General features: G+C 52.8%; 1 long non-coding RNA gene across 1 annotated transcript in view; it reads left to right on the forward strand.

Annotated features, from left to right (window-relative positions):
* Positions 1-5842: 5842 nt before the first annotated feature.
* Positions 5843-21240, forward strand: part of LOC146821471 (uncharacterized) — a 59122-nt gene continuing 43724 nt past the window's right edge. Inside the window, exon 1 of the long non-coding RNA XR_014962722.1 lies at positions 5843-6143. This is a non-coding gene — a long non-coding RNA (uncharacterized LOC146821471). The remainder of the gene's footprint in view (positions 6144-21240) is intronic.

The raw sequence follows: 21240 nt of genomic DNA on the forward strand, positions 1-21240 counted from the left end.
AATCCAGCCAAACCTTCCCAACACCAACTCAGCCAAATCTGGATGGAATCGAGCCAAACCACCCTGAAACCTTCCCACACCATTATGCACGAAGTTTAATCGGGCCCTGAGCCCTAGACTCCGGAACCCTACCAAATTTCAACCCTAAGCCCTAGAAAACCAGCCCGAACCCCAACACACAACCCTAAACACCACCCCAAGCCTTACCACCTAACCCTACACACTGCCCCTGACGGGAGGGGGGGGGGAGAGGTTCGTTAAAAAACAATTTAATTAAAAAAAAAAAATTACATAAAACTTACTATCCCGCTTCTAGATGGGTCCCGGCTCCCGCTCCCGCCGTCCTGCGTTTTTTCATTGCCTGTAGGCTGCAGCTCTCGTCATCAGCAAAGGCAGCCTGAGCCTCCCTCCCCTCCAGGCTCCACCAATCACAAGTGGTGAGGTGCATTGCCGCGCGCCCCACCCGGGCCATTTTCTCTATGTAGGCTGCATGCAGCAGCCTACATAGAGAAAAGGGAGAGTGGGCGGTCCTGCTCCGGGGCATGGGGGGAGTGGCTTGCCCACTGTTGTGCATAGGGACTGTTTGTTCGGCCTGGGGCCGACCGAACAGTCAGTATGCATAACAGTGGGCAAGCCACTCCCCCCACGCCCTGGAGCAGGACCGCCCACCCCCAACCACGCACTTCTGCTTTCTCGCCGTGCGAGAAGGCAGAGACATAAAATGGTAGTTATTACCATTATGTTTCTGTCTTCTCGCACGGCGAGAAAGCAGGGGGCGACGCCCCCATGCCCCAATGGGGAAGCCGCCACTGCCTCTGTCACAAGGATGACTGAAAACAAGAACCAGTTTTATTATACAGCTGCACAGGAATTCACTAACCCATTTTTCTGAGGGGCCAACTGCTTGGCAGGGTAGATGGCGTCCAACCAGAGAAACTAGTTGGTAGACACTGTCTACCCGCTTGTACCCTCGACTCGTGCCTGGTCAGTAATGCGCTTTTGCACCTTTGGGTAATGTCCGCGCTATACAAATATGCATAAATAAATACATTTGAAGGGGATAAGGAGTAGGACGCATGAGGTTAAAAACAGCTCTAATGTATGTTAAAGTTGGTTTCTATTTTGACAGGTTAGATGTAGGTTGGCGCCTTCCTCGAACCCACACCAGAGGCTGCTGTGCGTCAGTAAAGGGGAGGAGATCATGTTTGTGCATCGCGTTGTTGCTGATTTGTGCTTGTACGTACACGATACAGCTGCAAATTTTCTTCTATAATCTCCTAAAAGTAGGAGAGCTGTTATTTCCGCACAACAGACACAGAAACCGCAAACATATGTTTTAATTAACGAGCAGAGCAGCTTCATACATGCACAAATATTTGAAGGTGCTTCAATTCTTAGCGAAACATATTTTTAAAGTATGAAAAATTATGATATGGTTGCAAAATACCCACTCTGGTAACTACGTTATTGTGCACTAAGTAGAGCATATGCGCGCTAATAAATGATCCTTTTCCGTCCCACCACAGTACCAAGATGGCTGCTGTGCTGGAGTTCAGACCCACCCTGTTGCGCACCGCTTCCCTAAGCATTCCTCCTGTCTGTGGCATGACAGTAAAATCTGAGATATCTGACGCTGCCTCCCGTGCGTTTCTACCATCAGATGCCGTTCCTGTAACAGCCACTGCAGTGCCGGCTGGTAGCTCGTGCAGCTTCGCATCATGTAGCCCTCGGCTCTCTCCCATGGCCGAGAGGCGTTGGTGTCGAGCTCCTTGAATAGCGCTGGGCACTACTTAACCGAGTGAGACTTTGGTACAGCATACGCACACTACCTGCTAGTGCTGAGCCTAGACCCTGAGCTGCAGGCAGAGCTTAAGGTGAGTAATCGAGTGGTGGATAATTTGATCTTTTTGCCTATAACTGTCACACTTACTTTGCATAAGCATAAAGGCATCCGTGTGAAGAAGTCACAATAATTTGATAAGCAAAGACCACATGTCAAGCTACGGCTTCCAACACGTCTTTCGGATATAAGCCGAGAATAGGCAGCTGCAGGATGCCTGTTTTCGTATCACGTTGCATGCGACAGTGTCCGATGGAGATGAAAGCATGTGCAAGTCTTTCTTCCTTGTAGTGCTCATGTTCACCAGAACTTTGCCAGCTATTATATATGCCCCGTTATCCTATCTCTACCGTTAATACAGCCCCTTCTTATTAAAAACATACACTAAGCTTTGTCACCCCCCCTCAAAAAACACATCCCGAATCTATTTAGATTTTTTTTTCCAGAGGTCAAAATATGGGTGCGGTGGAAAAACAAAGTAGTTGGAGTGAGGCGGCAGTAAAACAAAACCAAACGGCAGTGAAAGCGATCGCGAAAGCGATCACTATTGTAAAAGAAACACGCCCACAAGTGGTGCGCACGCGCGCCACAGCGAAGCATGTGGTTTCAATTATCGCGCCCGTGTCTGGGCACGATAATTGAAACCACATGGCCGGCGGTGCGCGTAATAGACATCAATAGGCCAATGCGGAGCAATGCGCCCGCCTTTGGCCAATTGTGTGCTGTCTTTAATAAAAAGACGCACGCAAAGGCCAATAGCCATGCCCAAAGGAAAAGCACACGCACGAGCGTGTGCGATTCCTAGGGCGATTTTGAAACCCTGTACAAGAGGTCTCTCGCCGCGCGAGCAGGGCTGCGCACTGCAACGCTAGGCGCGAGACCTAAATATATAGAGCCTCGTTATGATGGCAATAATCTCGGAGACAGGACTGCCCGACTTGCTGTTGGCTGTCCCGCAAATGAAATTACAATGCGATCGCCTCCAAGGCCGTCGCAATGTCTATGTTTTGCATTGCAGCGGGTGCTGCGTGTTGCAGCACACGCCGCAGTACAAAAAATAGACATAACACATATAACTACCATACGGTGCCTGCCACATGGTCCAGGGATAAGTAGGGGGGGCACCATAGGTGCCCCCAAACACCCAAAACTAAAGGCCAGAGGGGAAGGGGGGAAAGACGGCCTGCTATAGGCCTTCAATGTCCCTTGACGTCAGCCCTTTCATGGTGGGTAAATTGCCATGAAACGGCTGCCGGGGAGGGGCATCAGAATCCCTAAGATGGTGCCTGGCAGACACCGTCACCATTGTAGGGATTATGTCTGCCTCTGACGCACCAACGGGTTCCATGAGCCCGTTGGATGCGTCGCGGTCAGTCTTTCTGACCGCCAACCATCTGCCTGCCATATGTAATATGGCGGACGGTAAACATGCTTACGATTGTGGGTAGACCACCACCGACAGGCTGGCGGAGGCGGTCTCACTTTCATCGTAATCGGGCCCTAAGTAATGAATTCTTAAATAAGAATTAAGTTTACCAAGAGGGAGGAAGAAATGAAATACCAAATTAAAGAGTGGTGGTGGGAGGATTGTGGCAGAATGGTACCGCACGGGCCCTCTTCAGCCCCTCACCGCGCACTGGTATTTCAGTGCTAACACGCAATAAATTGTTAATGCATTCCTAGATTTCATATTACTCAAAGAAATAGGTTGCACTTAGGTTTTTCCAGGTTATTTTGTGAAAGGGCAGCACATTTGGAATATTCAACTTACTAAAAAAGCAGATAAATTTGTAGATCTTGGGGGCAGGGGAGCAGGTAATAAGAATGCCAAGTAACAGAAATGAGAGCTTTCTGGGAAAAGAAGAGGGTGGTCTCGTTGATATATAGTTTGATATTTTTTGGAGTAAAAAACTTGCATTTCTGAAAAAAGAAAGAGAGATTGCACTTACTGAAGGAAGCAAATGATAAACAATATTTCAGTTTGGTTTTATTGTAAAAGTGAATACTATAAGAAATACAAATTGATAGCATCTATGTTCAATTAATAATCAAATGCGACTATAAATTACTCGATGGTCAGTGTAAGTCCGTCTGTGCTCTTTACAAGCAAAGCAAATAATTTACAGTCATCAAAGCTATGATAATGCACTAACCTGAATCATGCACTGATGTCCCAAAACTGAAACATTTCTACGGCTCCAACAATGCACCTCTCTACTGATCTGTACCAGGCAATGATAGGTCAGCACTGAGTCTTCTACATGACTCAGGATGCTCGTCTGTACAGGACTGCACGATGCACCAGTATTCCATTGCGGTGATACTCACAGGACTCTCGGATGCACCTGCATGTGAACTTGCACCCTGCACTGATATCCCCATACAGACATATTTCCATGACTCTTTCTATGCACCTCTGTACATAATTGATTGCATCATGCATTGATATCCTTGTATTGAGACCATGCTTAATGCCTTACTCCATGAGAAATTCTAGGGGCTCGCATATCTACACTCACATTGACTTGAGCCTCTCTACACTGACTTGCGTCCTGTACTAATGTCTGAGTGCTAGGATAGCCTCATGACTTTTGCAATGAACCCCTACACTGACATGTTGTACACACTGATACTCCTTAATGCCCCAATCTATGGACTTGCACCATACATGCTACCACAGTCTGCCCTTTCGTGAAGTACACCTGTTCATATAATGCACCTCCATCTTGACTTGTTACAGAGCTGAACTTGACCCGTGGCATGACGTTTGGGAGCTGGAACGATGGGAGACACCCAGGGTTCGGAACCATTTACTGGACTAAAAATATTCTGCATGAGTAGGTTATTAATTTCATTTTCCACCTGGTATTGGATGTTGGATGTCATGCCACATATGTGTTGGGCCATGGGTTGTACTGTCTCATCAATGTGTAGGTGGATCAATTGGTCCTTGAGTTTACCAATGCCTTGGAATAGTTCAGGAAATATCTGCCTAACTCAATAGTCTCTTTCTTTTTTGCCACTCTAGCAACAAACTGATTTAGAATTTATATGAGGTCTATTTTGACTGCAGATCTAAAACTAAAACCATCCAGTTCCAGCAACTACGTGTGCAATATGAATGCCACTACCTGTAGCATGAGGCTGACTGTTTTTTATGACACTGCATGGTAGAAGGGAATACGTATTTTTCGTAATCAACATGTATCTTAGGCAGTAAGTGTCATCAGGCTGGCTATCAGCTTAATTTGAGTCTCCCTCAGTATCTTTGAATAAAAGATTATGTCGCTGGTGTCAGGACTGACACAGCGCATGAGGAAATAGAGTAAGCTCTTCTCATTTTCAATCCTCAGAGCACCCAAGTTCATATATCAAACTCTTCTACCCAATGACGCCATCTTGGACTTACGTTACCAGTGTCAGAGAGGCCGAAACAGGGGGAGGCAATAGGAGACAAGGGTCAACAGGTGCTTGCGGAGTATTGGGGAATGGCCCTGAATTTGGCAGTTGTAGATGTATCTGCTTCGACTCAGAGTTTTCATCACCTGAAGATGACATGATCATCATATGCACAGGAAAGGCCCGATAAACACTAAGATCAGGCAGCATGCGTGATCAAGGGCTTCCTCGTCGCCAATGTGGTGACGGGTGATTGTCAGGTGTTATAGAAAACAGCAATCGAGGATTTTTATGACGTCTTTATTCTCCATCGTTCAAAGTAATGGTAAATGAGGTGATGCATAATGATCGCTTCTCTAAGTGGGAGAACCCTCCCCGTGCGTCTGCCTCCTCTCGCAGTAGCATGCTTCTCTCTGTCTCATCTTCCTTTCGCCCGCATGACTTCCTTTACCTCATGTGCAACTAGCCTTGAAGCTCAATAAGTGACGCTCGGGTCAGGCGGAAGTCACGAGACTACAACCACTACATGTTTACCAGCGTCATCAATGTTTAATATCAAACACAAGGACAGAACACTAGCGACAATCACTGCATATTCATCTTTCGGAATGTCCCCGAGCTGGTTTTCAGCCAAGTTTCTCTCTTTGCTGTATAAACTAAAGTCTGTTGTTACTGAGAGCCATTTATACTCATTAGCTCGATGTCCCTTCTGCAGCGCTAAAAAAGTGGTCAACAGGAAGACGACAGGAAGAGCTGTTTCTGGATGTGTCGAGATAGCACAGACGGAAGAAGGCGGATCGACAACCGAAGCTTGTAAAACAATTTCATCACTGCTTGGAAACAAGAGAAAAACTGAAGGGAAGGGAGAGAAGAAAGTGTATTTTTTACCGCAAGAGTCACTGAGGTATATTTTCCTAAGTTATGTGAGCTTCAAGTCTTGTAGTTTAAAACGTAACTTGCACATCTGTTAGGCTGCAGAGCGTCCTTGAAAATGGAAGGCTTGTAAACACTCCTGGTTCCACTAGCACTCAGACATTAACTTTTAAACAAGGGTTTTGCATTGTGTGACCAAGAGAGTCTGATGCGTGCCAGATTTCAGGCTAACAACTATCTATGCAAATTATTCGAAAGCAGAATATACATTTATTTTAGGATGTAAGAATGTGGGTTATTAGTTGAGAGGTGTGGAAGCCCACTCAAATAATAAACACAATCTTAGTCAGGGTGAGCCATAAAAGTCAATTAATAAACCTGTGCTTAACCCTCTGATAGCTTGGCACAAAAGTAGTCAGGCTTAAATTAGAGGCAATGTGTAAAGTATTTATGCAGCACTGAAAGAGCAATAAAGCAAAAAAAAGAAAAAAAGCCACAAACCAGTTTAGAAAAAATAGAGTTAATTTTCTAACTGAAATGACACCAAAACAACACAAAAATCCAAGCAGTAGAGCCAGAGTTATGATTTTTTATGGTTTCTAGTGAAAATAGTGCCAAAAAGCACAATCGCCAAATGTTATTTTCTGGTCATGCTGGACTGGGTCAAAGTCACAAGTTCAGGCCAATCGAGGTTACCTTCTCTGAGTCCAAGTCCATGTGGGGAGCTGGAGCAGAGCAGAGCGTCGGTGGTCGACACATGAAGACCATTGTCAGCATAAGGGCGGAGGAGCATCGCCACGCCTGCTGCGAGTGGAACGGTATACACAAATTAATAAAATGGACATTACCATTTTTTTATTCTGTGTGTGCCGCAGGCGCACTATGAAGTGCAAGTGTGAGGGTGGGGTCGGGGAAGATTCCTACAGATTGCAGGATGACTTGTGACTGTTGCCAGCACAGTGCTGAGTGCCCATGTCAGATTGGCCGGCTGTCTACAGAAGGCCTATCCACCATGAGCACTTCAGACACAGCAATCCCAGGGCTGAGAAACAGCCTGGGGATTGCTGGCAAAGGGCCCCAGCCTCAAAATGAGAGCTGGATTTGCATGCTCCAACCAATCCTGGAGCTGCTTTCATGCAGAAAATAGCATGAGAGCAGCTCCACGATTGCTTGGATTTGCATGGAGGAAGTATCAACACTCCGTCCATCATTTCCTTTGGTTTTGCTTTGTTCGCCATAAGTTGGCAGGGTATGCTCAGACGTGAGTCCCTTGCTCACTTTGCCACTGGATTCAAGCAAGCCTGGCTGAAGACGGCTGAAATGCCAGAAACCGGTCCTAGGAAGCTTGTTTCCGGTCCAGGGAAGACATGGCTTGGCAGTTCGGGCTGGACTGTTCCCATGAGGCACAGGGTCAGACTAATTTGCATATGGCCATGTCTGAACTGGGGTGGCAGAGTGGGCTAAAGAACGGTGATGGATTAAACCCAGATCAGTTGACTGGGGGTGAGTGCTTGCAATGTTCAACACTCCGTCCATCATTTCCTTTGGTTTTGCTTTGTTCGCCATAAGTTGGCAGGGTATGCTGAGACGTGAGTCCCTTGCTCACTTTGCCACTGGATTCAAGCAAGCCTGGCTGAAGACGGCTGAAATGCCAGAAACCGGTCCTAGGAAGCTTGTTTCCGGTCCAGGGAAGACATGGCTTGGCAGTTCGGGCTGGACTGTTCCCATGAGGCACAGGGTCAGACTAATTTGCATATGGCCATGTCTGAACTGGGGTGGCAGAGTGGGCTAAAGAACGGTGATGGATTAAACCCAGATCAGTTGACTGGGGGTGAGTGCTTGCAATGTTCAACACTCCGTCCATCATTTCCTTTGGTTTTGCAGAAGTAAACCACCTTCCTTCCCTTTCCTGCTATCCTGTGAGAGGTAAGATACTGAGTAGGCCTGGGGACAGCTCGACGTACGCACCAGGATGTAGCGCATTACTGGCACTGAGAGGCCCAGCCGAGGAGGTGCTCACCAGCACTGGTGACAGAGAAGACGAGGAGTTAAGAGACACGAAGAGGTGAGGTAGAAGCACAGGGCCTCTGGGATATCATTTGGTGGACAAAGGCCTCAGGCTCACAGCTTAATATATCCCCTGAAGGCATGGGGCCTTTCACGATGCTGCTACTGCTGACCTTACACAGCGCCTCGCTGAACCCAGTGTCCAGCGTCTGTAGGTAAATGTACAGCAGGGGTTTCATTAAACATAGCTGCTGCCCAACCCTATCTGTGTGCCTCTTCGTTTTCTGGCGTCTTTGCTCTCTCTACTCCCCCATTCTACAGTTAATATTTCATAGTCTGCCTCGTGCTGCTGTTTGGGTTGTCTTGTTCTGTCCTCCGAGGCCGCCTTGGTGTTAAGGCATTCTGCTGCTGTGCCTCGGTTCTCCCAGTCTTCTCTCTGACACTCTTTCTGTGGGCAGCCAGAGCCTCCTTGGTGCCACAGTGTGTCTCCTGGTGCCTACGCTATATCTGATTCTGTACCTTAGCACCCGCATCAGTCTCAGTCTGTCCGCTGTCACCTCCGAAGTCTCCCAGTCTGTTCCCTGGCGCCTTCTCTAATCTATGTCTGTCCACTGCCTCCTCATTCTCACAGACTATCCCCTGATGCCTCCCCAGCCTTCCAGCCTGGTTGACTGATTGAGTCTTCCAGCCTGTCCTCTGGAATCTGGATTTTCCCTCAATCTTGCAGTTTGCCCCATGATGCTTCTTTAGTCTCTGACTCTGCTGCTGTCTCCTCTGCCTTCCAGCTGCCCATGTCAACTCAGCCTTCTGTCTGTCCAATGACTTCTGTTAGTCATTCAGCCAGTCTTCTGGTGGTCTCTCGGCCTCCACTCTGAGCCCCCCCCCCCTCATTCCTGCGACCTAGGTGTCTCCTAACGCAATTTGTGCATGGTGTTTCCTCAGTCCTAGAGTCTGACCCCAACCATCCGGAACCTCAAAAGTAGAGTCACGTCAATGCAATATGTTGCCAATGGCAAAATACTGAAAATGCCCTCGATACTATTTTCGGCAAACATGTATCTGTCTCTGTGTTATGAAAGAAATGGGATTACAGAATGTCTAATTACTCAGGCGTGAATGCATTTAGTATGTTTCTCCCATTAGAGCTGTGCAGCTTCCATCTCAGATTTGTACCAACAGGATACACTTGCTCAGTAATGCCTGCCAGAGTATGGATAGCACTGCGTTTATACAACAAAGCCTCATACATGGCCATCCACCTCTGTATTTCACTCTGCAGGCTACTAAATATGTTCTGCGTTTAATGTTTATTTTTCCCCATGCATAAATTGATAAACAGATAAAATGGCGTCTCCTCCAGTATTTATTAAATATAACATATGGCTTGGCGCACTTTGCATGTAGAGTATTATGGGGCTCATTATGATGGCGGAAGGACCGCCACTGCCGGGCCGGCGGTGAGGTCCGCCGGTCCTGCGGACCACGATTCTCCCACTGCCATATTACGATGGCGGTGGGATTCAGACTGCAGCGGAGGCAAAGCCCGTCTGCCACGGAACCGTCCAAGGCAATCGTTACGATTGCCCGGCAGAGTGGTCTGCATCTACAAAATGGTGGAGGTGCCTAGCAAGCACCGACTGCCAAATTATGATGCCATCTCTAGTCAGCCTTTCCGCGGCGGTGCAACCGCCGTTGGAAGGCAGGCGGAGTTTGGTTTTGGGGGCTCGTTGCGGGCCCCCCTTGTTGTGAGGGGAGGTGAGGGTGCACTGGGGGGGGTACCCATGGTACCTCCCAACATTTCACTGCACCAAGTGGCAGGCACAGTGTAGTGCCTGCCACGTAGTGCAGTGAGATGCACAACATGCTCTTTTTAGCATCGCGGTGGTGCTGCTGTCAGCAGCCACTGCCGCATTGTTAATGGTGCAGAACAAGACCGCCACGGTGGCGGTCCCATCATAATAGGGTATGCGGGACCGCTGCATGCATGGCGGATGGTCCTGGTTCACGCCACCGTGGTGGACGGAGCCAGTCCGTCCACCATCGTAAAGAGCCCTATAGTTATGTATTGGGTAAAAATGTAACCCTTTAATACAAGCTAAATCAACATGAATATTTACGGGACACGTGGGTTGCCTTAGAGAAAATCACAGTTGTATTGCATTTACAAAGTGCCTCATACCCTAAAGAAGTGCCAAAGCACATTCGCTGACAATAGCTTACTACGTCGTATTTTGTGCTTGGTTGGAAGGGTTTGGTTGTAGTGTGTGGCTACGTGGGAAACGTTTTGGTGTTGTTCTTGGTGAACAGAATGGTGCTTTCATCTCTTAAAATGTTGCCGCTCATCAGCTTGTAGTGAATCTCGGAAGCATGAGGCCTACATTGGTTCAACTTTATCATTGTTGTGTTTGGTTGTAAGGGTGTGTGTTGTGGGTGTGATGCATGTAGGGAGTGTTTAGGTGTAGATCTGAGTGGTGCGCTCTTATGTTTAAAACTTTTTATTGAGACAAAACAACCATGGGGAGGGGGATAGGAGGGCAGGATACATGGAATACAGTCAAAGAAAAAGGGTGCAACTCCAGAGGGTTGGCAATAGGTAGCGCGGTGGGTCAGGGGGAAAAACACAGTAAATGAAGGCTAGAAATACAAGCTGTGGAATCCCCGCACGCGTATCCGACACCCCAAATCTAAACAATAAAACCCCCCCCCCATCAACACCTCAATAGAACACAATCCCCCCCCTCCCATCCCCCATCCTCCCAGTAACGAAACAACAACACTCCCCCCCCCCCGTCCTATGGTCCCGCATCAGAGTAATCCTAACCAGGAAGCCCCGCACCCCCCCCCCTCCCCGGGGGGTCCCCGTTCCACATGTAAGCTAGTCCGCCGGGGTCACCGGCGGCATCAGCCTGAGCAGCCTAAGATACCTCGGGCAGGTGAGCTCCCGGAATTCAGTGGACAGCAGCGCTAGAAAGGGTTGCCACAGCTCTTCAAATTGGTCTATCTACCCCGCAACCGTAAGCGACAGCTTCTCCATCCCCAGCACATGCCAGAGCCTATGCAACCAACCGGTGATGGAGGGGACGGTGGTTGTGCGCCAGTGGATTAGAATGTTCTGAACTGCAGACCCCAGCGCGATTGCGATCTGCCTACCCCTACGGGACTTCAGTGGGTACATTAGGTCATTGGGGAGGCCCAACAGGACATACGCCGGGAGTCGCGGTAGCTCTATCCCAAAGTGCTTATCCACCTCGTCCAAGACTTCCTTCCAGTAGGCGGTCAGCACTGGGCAATCCCAAAGAATGTGTGTAAGGGTACCTTCCTGCCCGCAGCTCCGCCAGCACCCCCTGTCAGTGTGTTTATGCATTTCATACAGTCTCTCCGGGGTGTAGTACCAGTATGTGGATACCTTAGTAAAGGTCTCCGTAAGGCCCGTGTGATATGCAGAGTGCCGCGCCTGATACGCAATTTTGTCCCATTCCTTGTGGCTGAGTGTCCTACCCAATTCCCTGTGCCAACGATCCCTCCCCGGGTTGAAATAGTGAAACGGCGGGGGTTGTAGGTATTTGTACAGATCGGAGATCAGTTTAGCGTCGGAGGTCCGAGTAGCCAACCACCTCTCATACGGTGTAATTGGACGGGCGGCGGTGGCACGCACCTGGGGCTGGAGGGCCCAATGCCGAACTTGCATGTAGCGCAATCTGTCCAGCTCCGTCAGGCCGAACTCCTGGCGGAGTTGCTGAAAAGGAACCACTCCTTCCGGGCCATAGATCTGGAAGAGTGCCCTGCAGCCCGCCCGCACCCAGTGGGAGAAAACCCCCGGCTCCATCCCTGGGGAGAAGTCCGGGTTGCCCGCAATGGGCGTGAGCGGCGAAGGGAAGGTGGTAAGGCCCCGGGCCTCACAGACCGCGTCCCACACCCGCAGGGGGACCCGCGTAACAAAGGAAGCGTAAAGATTAGGGGGGCGATGCGCGCGGCGCAGGAATGGAACCTCTTGTAAGGTGCGGCCCGCCACTGCCTGGTCTTGGAAGAGCCAATGTTTGTCGGACTCCCACCTGCTCCACTCCACCAGATAGCGGAGCTGTGCCGCCTGAAAATACTTACGGAGGTCCGGAATGCCGAGACCCCCCGCTTCCGGAGCAAGCGTGGAGAGGACCCTCTTCATGCGTGGCCTGCGGCCCTGCCAGACAAAGCGGGAGATGTCAGCCTGCATTTGTCGTATCCAGCCCGCCGGGGGTTGGAGCGGAAGGGCCCGGAAAAGATATAGTATCTGGGGCAACACCGTCATCTTGACCGCCGCGATTCGCCCCAGCCAGGACAGCAGGCCTTTGTTCCAGCGGCCAAGCTCGTCCTTGATCTTCCTGCTGAGGGAAGCATAATTGGCCGTAACCATCCCCGATAATGTAGGCGCCAGCAGAATCCCCAGATACGGCACCGTGGACGAGGACCACTGCATGGGGAAGAGCCGCTGAAGATCCCTCCTGGTTTCCGCAGCCAGGGACACGTCTAATGCCATCGACTTGCACATATTCATTTTGAAGCCGGCCACCCCCGCAAAGGCGTCCAGCTCTCGGAGGCAAGCAGGCAGCGACCTCCTAGGGTCGTCCAAAGTCAGCAGGACATCATCCGCGTAGAGACTGACGGTGTGGACGTACTGGCCCATCCGGACCCCGACAGCATCCGGATTATTACGAATCCTCTGAGCAAACGGCTCCATGTAGAGGGCAAACAAGAGCGGCGAAAGAGGGCAGCCCTGCCGCGTGCCGCGCTCGATGGCAAAGCCACCGGAGCTACACCCGTTGACCCGCACCGACGCTGAAGGATGCTTATAGCAGTTAAAGACCATGGTGCGGAACTTATCGCCGATTCCCAGTTTCTTGAGGACCAGCTCAAGATACGGCCAGTGAACTCTGTCGAAGGCCTTCTCCGCATCAACGGACAGCAACATCCGCTCCCCCGAGATCCTTGAGGCCTTCTCCAGAACATGCGTCACCCTCTTGGTGTTGTCAACCGTCTGTCTGCCGGACACGAAACCAGCCTGGTCCGCCTCCACCAGGTCGGGGAGGTGTGGACTCAGCCTGGACGCGAGAATCCCCGTGTACAGCTTGAGGTCGACATTTAAAAGCGAAATGGGTCGGTACGAGCCGCAGAGGGCCCGGTCCTTCCCAGGTTTCGGGATTACCGCGACCGTCGCCCTCAGGAGATCCGGAGGGATGGCTCCGGGTTCGGAGAAAGAGTTAAATAGCCGAGTAAGGACAGGGGCCACGGCCGTGCAGAAAGTCTTGTAAAATAGCGACGTGTACCCGTCCGGGCCCGGGGCCTTGCCATGTTTCAGCCGCGCGATAGCTGAAATCACTTCCTCAACATGGATGTCCCGCTCCAGGTGGTCAGCCTGAGCCGGATCCATTACCGGGAGGGTCACCGACTCCAAATAGCCGTCGGCATCCCGTGGCGAGGAGGGCTCCTCAGCATACAGCGCCTCGTAGAAGCCGCGGAAAGACTCCGCCACCTCCGCGTCCCCGGAGACAACCCCCCCGTCCGCGCCCACCAATTCTTTCACAACGCTGCGCTGTTGCGCGACCCGGAGCCGGTGTGCTAGGAGCTTGCCACATCTGTCCCCCCCAGTGTAGTAGGCATGTTTCAAGCGTAGGGCGGCGTACTCCGCCCTGTCAAGATCCAGAGCCGACAGGAGCTTCCTCGCTGCCTTCAACTGCCTCCACACCCTCGGCGCCCCCGTACGGCGGTGGACCTGCTCAAGCTCCCGGACTTGAGCTGTCAGCTCATCCCTCTTCAGTTGCCGCTCCCTATTCTCAGCTGCAGAGATAGAGATGAATTCCCCCCGGAGGACGGCCTTCAATGCCGCCCACTGTGTCGCCTGCGAGGTGTCAGTGTTGCTATTGTGGGTGAGATAGTCCTGTATGACCTCCCCGATGCGTTGCACCACCGACTTTTTGTGTAGAAGTGTATCCCGGAGGCGCCACACCCCCCGAGAGGGGGAGGCCGCCGGCCACTGGAAAACGCCGGTGACTGGGGAGTGGTCAGACAGGGTCAGGACCCCGATGTCTGCCGCCGTGGCAGCGGCACGCATCGGTCCACTCACCAGGAGGTAGTCCAGCCGTGAGTAGGTTCGGTGTGCGTGCGAGAAGTAAGAGTAGTCCCTATCCGTGGGGTGCATGGAGCGCCAGAGGTCGTGCAGATCCATTTCCGCAATCCGGGCCCTCCCAGCCTGGGACAGTTCCCCCGTCTGCGGGAAGCGCTGCGCCGATCTGTCCATCGCAGAGTCAAAGACAATGTTGAGGTCCCCCCCCAAGATAATGTGGCGGTCGGGGGAAGCAGTGACATCCACCAGCGCGGAATCTAGGAAGCGCTCTTGGTGATCGTTTGGGCTATAAACGTAACCGACCGTAAATGCTATGCCTCCCAGGCGCATGCGATACGCAAGGAGCCTCCCCTTCTGTTCAGCACACTTATGCAACACCTCCCCCCGAAAGGAGCTCGCTAGGAGAATGGCTACCCCCGCCGTCTTGTTCGCTGCCGAGGAAAAGAACTGGGTAGGGAACTTAGCAGAGCGCATCCTATGGCAATCTCGGGGCAATAAGTGTGTCTCCTGCAAAAGGCAAATGTCCGCCTGCGTCCCCTCCAGCAACGACAGGATCGCTCTGCGCTTCACCGGGTTGTTCAGACCCTGAACATTAAGGGTCACTACCTTTAGGCCCGGCATTCCTCGCGGGGGTCGGGAGCGCCATGCAATGGGCAGGGAATCAGCGGGTGGGGCGCGCGGGGCCACAGCGCAGGACAAGCCAAAACAAAGCGGGCATAGACAACATCGGACGGGACCTTCCCAACCCCAAAACAACCCCCTCCCCCACCCAAAACCCAACCCTGGCAACTAGCCACCCACAAACTCAAACACCCCATAGTCTCAGTCAAGCCCCAAAACGGGCAAGTCCGTAGAAAAGAGCAAAGTGGACGTCCAGCCACTCACCTCCAACCGTTCCCCCCCCACCCCCCCGCCCCGTACCAAGCATGTAAAGAAGCTAAAGACATCTCCCCCCGGAGTGTGTGTTAGGCCGTCAAGGCCACGCTAGAGGAGCCGGTCGAGTCCCCGGCCGCCACCCTCAGGGCGTCGGCCATGTCCGCTCTGATGGTAGGGGAGTCCGGGCGCCCCACACTGGTCGCTGAGCGCCGCCTCGTTGACCTCCGCCGGTTCCGTCTCTCCGAGGACCTCCACGACGGCGTAGCTCCCTCCTCCTCCGCCGCCGTGAGCCCCAGGACACCACAAATGTCTTGCAAGGAGCGTAGCTGGTGTAGCACTCCGTTCCACCGAAAAATCAGGCGGAAGGGGTGACCCCAAGAGTACGGCGTCTCATGCTCGCGCAAAAAGTCAGTGGCAATCCTAAAGGACCTGCGTTTCTGCAGAGTGATGGCGGAGAGGTCCTGGTAAAGCGCCACCGGCCGATCCCGGAAAGTCAGGGGCTGTTTCCTGCGGGCTTCAGCCATGATACGTTCCTTTAGTGGAAAGTCGGGCAGGAAGGCCTTAATGTCCGGTGGAGGTGCCGATGACTGGCGCTGCCGGCCAACCCTGTGCGCCCTGTCAATGCTGATGGGAAAGTCCGCAGCTTCCCCCAGGATCTCTCGGAACAGGGCCCGCAGGTAGCTCCCCAGATCGGACCCCTCGTCCGCAGTCAGCACGCCGCGCACTCGGATGTTGTTCCTCCGAGATCTGTTCTCAAGGTCCTCGGAGTGGGCCTGGAGCTCCACACACTGTTCCCGGAGGCGAAGAACGTCCTGCTGGAGGTGGACTATCTCCTCCGCTCGCTGTTGGCCCTCCGTCTCCGCCGCTTCCACACGCTCGCCAAGGCCCTCCACCTCCCTGCGCACTTCTCGGACCTCGCTGGCCACCTCCTGCTTCAGTGTCTGGAAGTCCTCCCTGAGGGAGCTGAACAGTTCCTCCATAAAGGCCCTCGTGACGGGTGGCTCCCCTCCAGTCACATCCGCTGGAGCCCGGGAGGGCCCCGGTGAGGGCTGCGTCCTGTCCCGCAAGTGCTGGGCCCTGCCAAGCATGTCCGGCAGGGTACGGTCCCCCTTCTTCGGGCCTCCTCTTCCAGACATCGCTAGCTCCGCAGTCGGGCACCGATCCAGGCACTCCAGGGATGCTCAGCCGCCGGCTAGCACTCGACCTGGGTATCCCCCACGAGTGAGGTCGCTGCGTCACAGGTGACAAAATGGCGGCCCAGTCCGGCCACCGTCAGCCGCAAGAGCTTGTGTGAGACAACCAAGGGGGCCGCAGCAGAGGGGTCTCATCAGCACATCCCTCCGGTAATCAGCCCAGCAGCAGCGGGGGTCGCCTGCATCCAGCAGCCAGGACTCCGGCGAAGGCTGCCACCACTGCTCCTTCGGGGACAAAATGGCGGCCGGGCGGAGCAGGCCAAAACGACCAGGCCCGACGACACCACCGGGCCCCCGAGGCACCCCACAGTAAAATAAGTTCCACCACCGGCCCCCGTCTGTCACGCACAGGGGCCCAGATGGTCCGACCCCATCAGGGAGTCCGCTGTACCTCGGCTAGGGGTGAGGGCCTCCGCAGTGCGGGGTGTCTCCGTCACCAGTCTGAGTGCCGGGGCACCCGTCCCAAGCCTTCCACCCCGTCGGGTCCTTTCCCGCAAGGCTCCTTCAGTCACCGTCGAACGGCGGGCCAGATCCCCTCCAGATCGCAACTTTCAGCACCAGGCCCAGCCGAGGCGCCCGGACAGCTCTCCAATGCGCTCCGCCCCTCGGGCTCGCCGTCGTCGTTCCTTGGTCTCGATCGAACTTTTGGGGGGGTTCCCCCGAGGCGATCCGAACCAAAACAGCACCAATGTGCACCCCTGATGCTCCGCCACGCTCCTCTCCCGCGCTGAGCCTCAGCGGGGGGAGAAAAGCATAAGAAAAGGGCTCTAGCTTGGCCGGGCCGGAGGAGCTACGGGAGGAAGCGTCCGCTCACCTCGCCATCTTGGCCACGCCCTCAGTGGTGCGCTCTTATCATGTTGCAGTGATCAAGTAGCTGTGTTTATACATAGAGTGGAACACAGCCAGTTCAGGAAATGAATGCAATTCGGTCGGGCCCTGGATCCTGTAGCTTTTATTGAGCCTGATCTGGGCCGGCCACAGTGAAATACACTGAATTTGTCCTGGTGTAATTTGCCAACACAGGGACACATTCAGCAGCACCCACACATTGTCTCCTTTCTATTCCGAGCAGCAACCTGCTAGGGCGATGGGAGTTTCCTATTTTCACTTCCAGCTGGGCCCAACACAAAGGCCTCACTTAGAAAGCTGCTGACTCTTCTTTTCTTATAGTCTCTTCCTGATTGGGAGCTATCTAGAGCCCAACACCTAGATGCCAATGCAGTGGATGGAAACTAAGGCACTCAGCTTATTATCACTGCACAAGTACTTAGGAGAAATTATGACTTGGAGTCAGTTTTTTTCCGACCCCTGCATGTATGAGATATGCATGCACTGTAAGAATGTCATATGTGTCTGTATGAATAATTACACCAATAACGATTTAAATAACACAGCATTTTTTTAATTTAATTTTTATCATAGAGCTACTTGTACCACAGTAGGGTATCAAAGTGCTTTACTACACACACACACACACACGCACACACGCACACACACACACACACACACACACACACACACTATACAGATACAAAGAATCATACAGGTGTGTAACTATAGCTATAACTATGTCGACTATGGAAGCTCGCCACAGGGCACTCATCCTGAACTTTTACGCATCGCCACTTTCAAATGTCACCAGCTGCCACTGAAACCGGGAGTTGTGGGTGGTCGCTGTTTGATGTGAAGAGCTGGTCGTTGCTGGAGCTTCGGTCTGGCAGATGATGCTGACTGTTGCTGTTATCACTGGATCTTCGAGCTGACGCGAAGAGCAGGTTGTAGCGGGAGATTCCAATCGCAGGCGACACGGATAGTCGGCAAACAATGCGAGGAATTAGTTCGCAAGAAACCCAAACACTGCTGGATCTTTATCTGGAACTTAGGAATTGTGGTTAGGAATTGTGGTTTTGAGGCAGGAGGAGTGCTCTCTGATGCCAGCTAAGGGTACAGGGCCAGGTTGAAAGCGCCTCTTTAGGATCTGGACTCAGTCCAGCAGATCTGGCTCTAAACTGTCTAGAGTGACAAAGTCAACTGCAGGCCTGGTGTCAGGTTCCTTTGTGTGTGCTGCAGACAGGGCCCTTTGAAGTGTAATCAGGGCAGGACACAGCTCCTCCCCAGCCATCCTGTCAGGAAGACCTACTCCCTTCACACTTAAGCCTATTTGTCCTCATGTCTTGAAGTAATACACAACCGACAATAGGAGAGCCATTCACAGTCATGGGACCCAGGACACTGGTGGAAAAGCACAGTTGGATTGGGCAGAAAATGCCAAATCTCCAAATGTCCTCTTTTTCTTTTTTTTTGAAAACTCTTTTTATTGTTTACAAGAACAAAACAAGGTCACAAAAAATTTCCCGCCAAAGCAGCAGAGTTGCCGCAGCACCGGCGACATACAGCAACAGTGCAGGTCTAGACGTATGTACGAAAGTTCTGAAAGTAGGCTAGATTCAGTCCATAATCTCCAAGCCGGACAGGCGGGCCTGCGGAGGCTCACATATGTCACCTCTGTAGGCGTTCCAACGCGACCACACCTCCCCCCACTTCCTGGGGCACCCCCGTGCCGTGTATATGGTCTTCTCCTGCAGCATGCACCAATCCATGTCTTTTTGCCAGTCCACCAATTTCGGCAGCGTCGATGCACCCCAGAGACGGGCTATGTTTCGTTTTGCCACCATTTGCCCAAGCGTGACCCAAAGTCTCCCCCGTGTAGATAAGTCCGTGGGTTCCCAGATGTTCAGTATACATCTCTTAGCCTCTGTGCGAAGGTCAACCTCCCACACCTCCCGCATGCAGGACACAACTCGCCTCCAGTACCTCTGCACCCCTGGGCATTCCCACAAGATATGGAAAAAGGAGCCAGTCACCCCACACCCCCGCCGGCAGAGTCCCTCCCCCCATCGCCTGAAGTCTTGTGCAAGAAACGTATACTCTGAGCAATATTTTAAGCTGCACGAGCCGGAGTCTAGTCGATATCGCCACCTCCCTTGGGGACGCCAGAGCGGTAACCCACTCCTCGTCGTCAATCTCAAGTCCATCAGCCACCCACTTCTCTTTCAGGGATTTGAGTGGATCAGGGGGGTTATTTATCAGTTTTTTGTACGTGAGTGAGATGGCATGCTCCGGCATGTGTCCATCAAGCAGCCGATCTTCGAGTGGGGAGGCCTGCGGGGGTCTAGTCCCCGGTGAAATGTTAGCTTGGAGGGAGTGTCTAATCTGCAGGTATCTGAAATACTCCGTGGGCGCCAGGTCATATGTTTCCTGCAAGTAAGCAAAAGATCTGATCCCCTCGGGCCCCCACAGGTCCTTCACCTGGGAGATCCTGATAAGGTCCCAGCTACGGAACCCCTTTGTGTGACCCAGGCTTCCCAGTCTCTCCGACGCCCACAGGGGGGTGGCCAGGGTCATAGTGTTGGACCAGCCCAACTTATGATGTGCAGCGTGCCATATTTGCACCGAGTGCTTCGTCGGTCCCGTGAGTTGAAACTTGCCGGGTTTAGAGTAAAGCGCGACATCGTAATTCCCCCCCGGGAGCAACCATCTGTCCATCCCGTAACCTGGGTCATTCCCATCACTATACGTCCCCTGATTGATCGCCGAGAGGTGAGCGGCCCAATAGTACTTGCGGATATCCGGGAGGGCTATCCCCCCGTCGTACCATCCCAACGTGAGTTTTCGCAGCGCTATTCTAGGCGTACCCGCCCAAAGGAGGGCTTGCTGTGTCACCTCTATAGCCACAAAGTAAGAATTGGGCACCAAGTCTGGATAGTTTTGGAGGGCGTATAAAAATCTAGGGAGCGCCATCATTTTAAAGAGGGCCGCACGGCCCAGCAGCGACAATGGCAGTCGCTGCCAGGAAGTTGAGTCACGCTGGAGCCGTCGCAGTGGCGGCAGTAAATTCTTTTCATACTGGAGAGTCTTATCCAGAGTGACGAACACTCCGAGGTACCTGAAGCCGTCCTCCGCCACGTTAAGCGGGCAGTCGCTGGGAAGCCTGGGAGGGCTGCCATGGAGGACATAGAGGAGGGACTTGCTCCAGTTGATGCGGAACCCCGAGTTCCGCCCAAAACTAGTAAATATATCCATCGCTGCCACTATAGATCTCTGCGGTTGGGATAAGTAAAGGAGGATATCATCAGCGTATAGCGAGATTTTGTCCTCCCAGCCGTCCGTCCATCGTATCCCTGTGAGGTAGATGTCCTGCCGGATCCACGCCGCTAGTGGCTCAAGGGAGAGCGCAAATAGGAGAGGCGAGAGCGGGCATCCCTGCCTGGTACCCCTCTCCAGGGCGAAAACCTCAGAAACCTTGTTGTTCACTACCACCTGGGCCAGGGGCTCCGAGTATAGGAGGCGGACCCATGCCATAAAGCGTGGGCCGAACCCCAGTTTGCGGAGTACCGCCATCATGTAGGGCCATTCGAGGGTGTCAAAAGCCATGGTGGCGTCAAGCGACACCACCACCGCGTCCTCCTGGATCGTATGGCACCTCCCCAACACGTCATGCAGGCGGCGGATGTTTAGTGCAGTATTGCGATGTGGCATGAAGCCGGACTGGTCCGGATGGACCAGCGTGGGAAGGACCGAGTGAAGCCTATTGGCGAGAGTTTTCGCAAGTATTTTCGGCTCTGCGTTGAGCAGGGAGATCGGCCTATACGATGAACAGGACTCTCTCGGTTTCCCTTCTTTTGGTATGGTCACTATAGTGGCCAGGCGCTGATCGCGCGGCAATCTCCCTGTCGCCGTGCTCTCCTCGAACATACGGAGGAGGTGCATGCTAAGAACGTCGGGCTTCAGCTTATAGAGCTCAATCGGCAGACCATTAGGTCCAAGAGCTTTACCCGGGCGAAGGTCCGCGATCGCACGTGCCAGCTCGGCCGTGAGAAGGGGGGCCTCCAGGGCTTCACGGTCAGCCTCCGACAGGCAGGGCAAGCGGATATCTGCGAGCAAGGCATCAGAGT

The sequence above is a fragment of the Triturus cristatus genome, chromosome 6 (genome assembly GCF_964204655.1).
Source record: "Triturus cristatus chromosome 6, aTriCri1.1, whole genome shotgun sequence".
NCBI lineage: Eukaryota > Metazoa > Chordata > Amphibia > Caudata > Salamandridae > Triturus > Triturus cristatus.